This window comes from Leptodactylus fuscus, chromosome 2 (genome assembly GCF_031893055.1).
Source record: "Leptodactylus fuscus isolate aLepFus1 chromosome 2, aLepFus1.hap2, whole genome shotgun sequence".
NCBI lineage: Eukaryota > Metazoa > Chordata > Amphibia > Anura > Leptodactylidae > Leptodactylus > Leptodactylus fuscus.
In genome coordinates this window covers 264307171-264316214 of record NC_134266.1, presented here as the reverse complement: position 1 = coordinate 264316214, position 9044 = coordinate 264307171, and positions in this window count along the sequence as shown.

The window sequence follows — 9044 nt, the reverse complement described above, 5'->3', positions numbered from 1 at the left end:
TTGGACCAATTCATGGTGGAGAGAGCCTCTAAAAACCCCAGTTTGGACCAATTCATGGTGGAGGGAGCCGCTAAACAGCCCAGTTTGGACCAATTCATGGTGGAGGGAGCCTTTAACCAGCAGAGTTGGTGGAAATCAGGGTGGAGGGAGCCTCTAACCAGCAGAGTTGTGGGAAAGCAGGGTGGAGGGAGCCTCTAACCAGCAGAGTTGGTGGAAATCAGGGTGGAGGGAGCCTCTAACCAGCAGAGTTGTGGGAAAGCAGGGTGGAGGGAGCCTCTAACCAGCAGAGTTGGGGGAAATCAGGGTGGAGGGAGCCTAGTATTAGCAGAATTGTGCAACGCTTATGGTGGATGAGTATGAGGATGCGGAGGAATTGGAGAGGTTGAGTACAGACATGGAGTTTCATGTTGGGGTGCTTTACACAGATGGGCACAAAAATGAAGGCTCTATCCAGTGGTGGTTCATTTTTATCAAAGTGAGCCGGTCGGCACTCTCAGCTGACAGACGGGTGCGCTTGTCAGTGATGATGCCACCGGCTGCACTGAACACCCTCTCAGATAGGACGCTGGCGGCAGGACAGGACAGCACCTCCAAGGCATATAGGGCAAGTTCAAGCCACAGGTCCAACTTCGACACCCAATACGTGTAGGGCGCAGAGGGGTCGGAGAGGACAGGGCTGTGGTCGGAAAGGTATTCCCGCAACATGCGCCTATACTTCTCACGCCTGGTGACACTAGGACCCTCCGTGGCGGCACTTTGGCGAGGGGGTGCCATCAAGGTGTCCCAGACCTTAGACAGTGTGCCCCTCGTTTGTGTGGACCGGTGAGAACTTGGTTGCCTACTGGAGGAACTGCCCTCCCTGCCGCCAACGTCACATGCTGGAAACATCTCCATCATATTCTGCACCAATTGCCTGTGGCAAGCATTGATGCGATTGGCCCTCCCCTCTACCGGAATAAAAGACGAGATGTTGTTTTTATACCGGGGTTCAAGGATAGCAAAGATCCAGTACTGGTTGTCCTCCATGATTTTGACAATACGCTTGTCGGTTGTAAAGCACCCCAACATGAACTCAGCCATGTCTGCCACAGTGTTAGTTGGCATGACTCCTCTGGCCCCACCGGAAAGTTCAATCTCCATTTCCTCCTCATCCTCCATGTCTACCCATCCGCGCTGCAACAATGGGACGATTCGAAGTTGCCCGGAAGCCTCCTGTATCACCATCACATCATCGGACAACTCTTCTTCCTCCTCCTCCTCCTCCTTCTCCTCCATTAAACGCAGTGAAGCGGACAGATGTGTGGACCTACTCTCCAGCTGTGACGGATCGGATGCTATCCCTAACTCCTCTGTGTGATCTGAGTTATCCCTGATGTCAATCAGGGATTCTCTCAGAACACACAAGAGCGGGATTGTAAGGCTCACCATCGCATCCTCAGAGCTCACCCTCCTTGTGGACTCCTCAAAGACCCGTAGGATGTCACAAAGGTCTCTCATCCATGGCCACTCATGGATGTGAAACTGAGGCAGCTGACTTTGTGGCACCCTAGGGTTTTGTAGCTGGTATTCCATCAAAGGTCTCTGCTGCTCAACCACTCTATTCAACATCTGAAACGTTGAGTTCCAGCGTGTGGGGACGTCGCACAAAAGCCGGTGTTGTGGCACATGCAGGCGTTGCTGGAGAGATTTTAAGCTAGCAGCGGCTACTGTCGACTTGCGAAAGTGGGCGCACATGCGCCGCACTTTCACCAGTAGCTCTGGAACATTGGGGTAGCTCTTTAGGAAACGTTGCACCACTAGGTTGAAGACGTGGGCCAGGCATGGAACATGTTGGAGTCCGGCAAGCTCCAGAGCTGCTACCAGGTTCCGGCCGTTATCACAAACGACCATGCCTGGGCCCAGGTGCAGCGGCTCAAACCATATTGCCGTCTCATCGAGGAGGGCATCCCTCACCTCGGAGGCAGTGTGCTGTCTGTCCCCCAAGCTGATCAGCTTCAGCACAGCCTGCTGACGTCTACCAACGCCAGTGCTGCAACGTTTCCAACTCGTAGCTGGGGTCAATCTAACAGCGGAGGAGGAGGCGGTGGCGGAGGAGGAGGCGGTGGCGGAGGAGGAGGCGGTAGAGGAGGAGGAGGAGGGGGGTGTTCTTCTCGTGTCCCTGCCAGGAATGTTAGGCGGGGAGACGAGGTACACCGGGCCAGTTTGGGAAGCAGTCCCAGCCTCAACTACATTCACCCAGTGTGCCGTCAGTGAAATGTAGCGTCCCTGTCCGCATGCACTTGTCCACGCGTCGGTGGTCAAGTGGACCTTTGTGCAAAGCGCGGAACTAAGGGCCCGCCTGATGTTGAGTGACACGTGCTGGTGCAAGGCGGGGACGGCACACCGGGAGAAGTAGTGACGGCTAGGGACGGCATAGCGAGGTGCTGCAGTTGCCATCAGGTCCAGGAAGGTGGGAGTTTCAACAAGCCGGAACGCCAACATCTCCTGGGCCAGCAGTTTAGCGATGTTGGCGTTCAAGGCTTGCGCGTGTGGGTGGTTAGCAGTGTATTTCTGCCGCCGCTCCAATGTCTGAGAGATGGTGGGTTGTTGTAAAGAAGCGCCTGATGGTGCCTTTGATGGTGCAGGAGAAGGAGATAAGACAGGAACAGGGGAGGATGAGGGAGAAGTCAACAAAGTGGCGGAGGCAGATGAAGTGGTGTCCTGGCTCGTCCTCTGGAGTGCATCGCCAGCACAGTCAGCAGTGGCAGTGGCAGAGGCAGAGGCAGTGGCAGAGGCAGTGGCAGTGGCGTGAACGGCAGGCGGCCTTTGTCCTGCCTTTGCTGCCTGCCACTGATTCCAGTGCTTGGATTCCAAATGACGGCGCATTGAAGTGGTGGACAGGTTGCTCTTCTCAGAGCCCCTAATCAATTTCGAGAGGCAAATTGTGCAGACAACACTATATCTGTCCTCGGCGCATTCCTTGAAAAAACTCCACACCTTCGAGAAACGTGCCCTCGAGGTGGGAGTTTTTCGGGGCTGGGTACGAACTGGAACATCTTGGGAGATTCCGGGTGTGGCCTGGCTTCGCCTAAGCTGCTGACCTCTGCCTCTGCCTCTAGCTACCCTTTTTGGTGCTGCACCTGCCTCAACATCCACACTACTTTCCCCGCTTGACATCCCCCCTGTCCAGGTCGGGTCAGTGTCCTCATCATCCACCACTTCCTCTTCCAACTCCTGTCTCATCTCCTCCTCCCGCACAATGCGCCGGTCAACTGGATGCCCTGACGGCAACTGCGTCACATCATCGTCGATGAGGGTGGGTTGCTGGTCATCCACCACCAAATCGAACGGAGATGGAGGAGACTCTAGTGTTTGAGCATCTGGACACAGATGCTCCTCTGTTAGGTTCGTGGAATCGTGACGTGGAGAGGCAGGTTGAGGGACAATGAAAGGAGCGGAGAACAGCTCTGGGGAGCAGGGACAGTTGGGGTTATTGTTCTGTAAAGCTTCGGAATTTTGGGAGGAAGGAAGACAAGACTGTTGGGTAATAGGAGGAGAGGAGGCAGAGTCTGACTGGCTGCTGGACAATGTGCTGTAAGCGTTCTCTGACAGCCATTGCAAGACCTGTTCCTGGTTCTCGGGCCTACTAAGGTTTGTACCCTGCAGTTTAGTTAATGTGGCAAGCAACCCTGGCACTGTGGAGTGGCGCAATGCTTGCTGCCCCACAGGAGTAGGCACGGGACGCCCTGTGGCTTCACTGCTACCTTGCTCCCCAGAACCATTCCCCCGACCTCGCCCACGGCCTTGTCCACGTCCCTTTCCGGGAGCCTTGCGCATTTTGAATTCCCAGTTAGAAATTGGCACTATATACCAGTAGCAAAAATTGTGGGTGCACGTAACCCCAATATATTCTTTGAATTCCCAGTCAGACAATGGCACGATATACCAGTAGCAAGAAATGAGGGTATTTATAACCCCAATATATTCTTTGAATTACCAGTCAGAAACTGGCACTATATGGCAGTAGCAAGAAATGAGGGTATTTATAACCCCAATATATTCTTTGAATTCCCAGTCAGACAATGCCACTATATACCAGTAGCAAGAAATGAGGGTATTTGTAACCCCAATATATTCTTTGAATTCCCAGTCAGACAATGGCACTATATACCAGTAGCAAGAAATGAGGGTATTTGTAACCCCAATATATTCTTTGAATTCCCAGTCAGACAATGGCACTATATACCAGTAGCAAAAATTATGGGTGCACGTAACCCCAATATATTCTTTGAATTACCAGTCAGAAACTGGCACTATATGGCAGTAGCAAGAAATGAGGGTATTTATAACCCCAATATATTCTTTGAATTCCCAGTCAGACAATGGCACTATATACCAGTAGCAAGAAATGAGGGTATTTGTAACCCCAATATATTCTTTGAATTCCCAGTCAGACAATGGCACTATATACCAGTAGCAAGAAATGAGGGTATTTGTAACTCCAATATATTCTTTGAATTCCCAGTCAGACAATGGCACTATATACCAGTAGCAAAAATTGTGGGTGCACGTAACCCCAATATATTCTTTGAATTACCAGTCAGAAACTGGCACTATATGGCAGTAGCAAGAAATGAGGGTATTTGTAACCCCAATATATTCTTTGAATTCCCAGTCAGACAATGGCACTGTATACCAGTAGCAAGAAATGAGGGTATTTATAACCCCAATATATTCTTTGAATTCCCAGTCAGACAATGGCACTATATACCAGTAGCAAGAAATGAGGGTATTTATAACCCCAATATATTCTTTGAATTCCCAGTCAGACAATGGCACTATATACCAGTAGCAAAAATTGTGGGTGCACGTAACCCCAATATATTCTTTGAATTACCAGTCAGAAACTGGCACTATATGGCAGTAGCAAGAAATGAGGGTATTTGTAACCCCAATATATTCTTTGAATTCCCAGTCAGACAATGGCACTATATACCAGTAGCAAGAAATGAGGGTATTTATAACCCCGATATATTCTTTGAATTCCCAGTCAGACAATAGCACTATATACCAGTAGCAAGAAATGAGGGTATTTATAACCCCAATATATTCTTTGAATTACCAGTCAGAAACTGGCACTATATGGCAGTAGCAAGAAATGAGGGTATTTGTAACCCCGATATATTCTTTGAATTCCCAGTCAGACAATGGCACTATATACCAGTAGCAAGAAATGAGGGTATTTATAACCCCAATATATTCTTTGAATTACCAGTCAGAAACTGGCACTGTATACCAGTAGTAAAAATTGTGGGTGCACGTAACCCCAATATATTCTTTGAATTACCAGTCAGAAACTGGCACTATATGGCAGTAGCAAGAAATGAGGGTATTTGTAACCCCAATATATTCTTTGAATTCCCAGTCAGACAATGGCACTGTATACCAGTAGCAAAAATTGTGGGTGCACGTAACCCCAATATATTCTTTGAATTACCAGTCAGAAACTGGCACTATATGGCAGTAGGAAGAAATGAGGGTATTTGTAACCCCAATATATTCTTTGAATTCCCAGTCAGACAATGGCACTATATACCAGTAGCAAGAAATGAGGGTATTTATAACCCCAATATATTCTTTGAATTACCAGTCAGAAACTGGCACTATATGGCAGTAGGAAGAAATGAGGGTATTTGTAACCCCAATATATTCTTTGAATTCCCAGTCAGACAATGGCACTATATACCAGTAGCAAGAAATGAGGGTATTTATAACCCCAATATATTCTTTGAATTCCCAGTCAGACAATGGCACTATCTACCAGTAGCAAGAAATGAGGGTATTTGTAACCCCAATATATTCTTTGAATTCCCAGTCAGACAATGGCACTATATACCAGTAGCAAGAAATGAGGGTATTTATAACCCCAATATATTCTTTGAATTCCCAGTCAGACAATGGCACTATATACCAGTAGCAAGAAATGAGGGTATTTATAACCCCAATATATTCTTTGAATTCCCAGTCAGACAATGGCACTATATACCAGTAGCAAGAAATGAGGGTATTTGTAACCCCAATATATTCTTTGAATTCCCAGTCAGACAATGGCACTATATACCAGTAGCAAGAAATGAGGGTATTTGTAACCCCAATATATTCTTTGAATTCCCAGTGAGACAATGGCACTATATACCAGTAGCAAAAATTGTGGGTGCACGTAACCCCAATATATTCTTTGAATTACCAGTCAGAAACTGGCACTATATGGCAGTAGCAAGAATTGAGGGTATTTGTAACCTCAATATATTCTTTTAATTCCCAGTCAGACAATGGCACTATATACCAGTAGCAAGAAATGAGGGTATTTGTAACCCCAATATATTCTTTGAATTCCCAGTCAGACAATGGCACTATATACCAGTAGCAAGAAATGAGGGTATTTGTAACCCCAATATATTCTTTGAATTCCCAGTCAGACAATGGCACTATATACCAGTAGCAAGAAATGAGGGTATTTGTAACCCCAATATATTCTTTGAATTCCCAGTGAGACAATGGCACTATATACCAGTAGCAAAAATTGTGGGTGCACGTAACCCCAATATATTCTTTGAATTACCAGTCAGAAACTGGCACTATATGGCAGTAGCAAGAAATGAGGGTATTTGTAACCCCAATATATTCTTTGAATTCCCAGTCAGACAATGGCACTATATACCAGTAGCAAGAAATGAGAGTATTTATAACCCCAATATATTCTTTGAATTACCAGTCAGAAACTGGCACTATATAGCAGTAGCAAAAAATGAGGGTATTTATAACCCCAATATATTCTTTGAATTCCCAGTCAGACAATGGCACTATATACCAGTAGCAAAAATTGTGGGTGCACGTAACCACAATATATTCTTTGAATTCCCAGTCAGACAATGGCACTATATGGCAGTAGCAAAAATAGTGGGTGTATATAGCCCCAATTCTATTGCTAGGGGACTTGCAGTGTATTTCTGGGGTGAAGGTGGTGGGGCACACCGTTGGAACGGGTATCGGGGGTATATATCGGGTATACGGGAATACACTGTCAGTGTATTCCATTCAGGATCCTGGGAAAGCTGGGTTGCGGCGATTGAGCCCGTCAGTGCCACGTTACACTGACAAGCTTCTCCCTGGAATTTAGCTCTTATAAGAGCTGTTGGTTGTCTTCTCCTTCCTATCCTAGCCTGTCCCTGCCTACCCAGAATCTAAGCCCTAGCTAACTGGACGGAAACCTCCGTCCCCGGTGAATTGCAAGCTCAGAATGACGCGTAGCTGGGCGTCGCTGTTCTTTTAAATTAGAGGTCACATGTTTTCGGCAGCCAATGGGTTTTGCCTACTTTTTTCAACGTCACCGGTGTCGTAGTTCCTGTCCCACCTCCCCTGCGCTGTTATTGGAGCAAAAAAGGCGCCAGGGAAGGTGGGAGGGGAATCGAGTAATGGCGCACTTTACCACGTGGTGTTCGATTCGATTCGAACATGCCGAACAGCCTAATATCCGATCGAACATGAGTTCGATAGAACACTGTTCGCTCATCTCTATGTAGGACCAAAGGAACCACCATAAAGAGAAGACCAGAAGAAGGTGAAGAACACTTCTGTATCCAGACCAGAAGTCATGGATGACCCACTTTCACTTGATGTCGATAGTAACCCCATCCACCTATCACCGCTCTTTGCCAGTTGTCTGTAGATATCAATAGATCGGGAAGTAACCCCATCCACCGATCACTAGACTTCCCCAGTTGGCTGTAGATGTTCGTAAATCGGGAAGAAACCCCATTCACCTATCATTGGACTATGCCAGTTGACTATAGATGATGATAGATTGGGAAGAAACCCAATCCACCTATCACTGGGCTTCTCTAGTTGGTTGTAGATGTTGATAGATCAGGAAATAACCCCTTCCAGCTATCAATGGAGTTTACCAGTTGGCTGTAAATAACGATAGATCAGTAAGTAACCTCGTCCACCTATCAATGGTCTTTGCCAGTTGACCATAGATGTCAATGGATTGGGAAATAACTCAATCCACCTATCACCTGGCTTCCCCAGTTGACTGTAAATGTCAATAGATCAGGAAGAAACCCAATCCATCTATCACTGGTCTTTTCCAGTTGACTGTAGATGTCAATAGATTGGGAAGTCACCCCAACCACCTATCATCAGGCTTCTCTAGTTGGCTGTAGATGTCAATGTATCAGGAAGTAACCCAATCCACCTATCTCTAGTCTTTGCCAGTTGACTGTAGATGTCAATAGATCGGGAAGTAACCCCATCCACCTATCACTGGACTTCCCCAGATGGCTGTAGATGTCAGTATAGTGGGAAGTAACTCAATCCACCTATCACAAGTCTTTTCCAGTTGACTGTAGATGTCAATAGATTGGGAAGTCACCCCATCCACCTATCATCAGGCTTCTCTAGTTGGCTGTAGATGTCAATAGATCAGGAAGTAACCCAATCTACCTATCATGGAACTATGCCAGTTGGCTGTAGATGTCAATGTATCGGGGAGTAACCAAATCCACCTATCTCTACTCTTTGCCAGTTGACTGTAGATGTCAATAGATCAGGAAGTAACCCCATCCACCTATCTCTAATCTTTGCCAGTTGACTGTAGATGTCAATAGATCGGGAAGTAACCCCATCCACCTATCACTGGTCTTCCCCAGATGGCTGTAGATGTCAGTATAGCGGGAAGTAACCCAATCCACCTATCACAAGTCTTTGCCAGTTGACTGTAGATGTCAATAGATTGGGAAGTCACCCCATCCACCTATCATCAGGCTTCTCTAGTTGGCTGTAGATGTCAATAGATCAGGAAGTAACCCAATCCACCTATCATGGAACTATGCCAGTTGGCTGTGGACGTCAATGTATCGGGAAGTAACCCAATCCACCTATCTCTACTCTTTGCCAGTTGACTGTAGATGTCAATAGATCGGGAAGTAACCACAACCACCTATCACAAGTCTTTGCTACATGGCAATAGAGGTAAATAGATCAAGAAGTAACCCAATCCACCT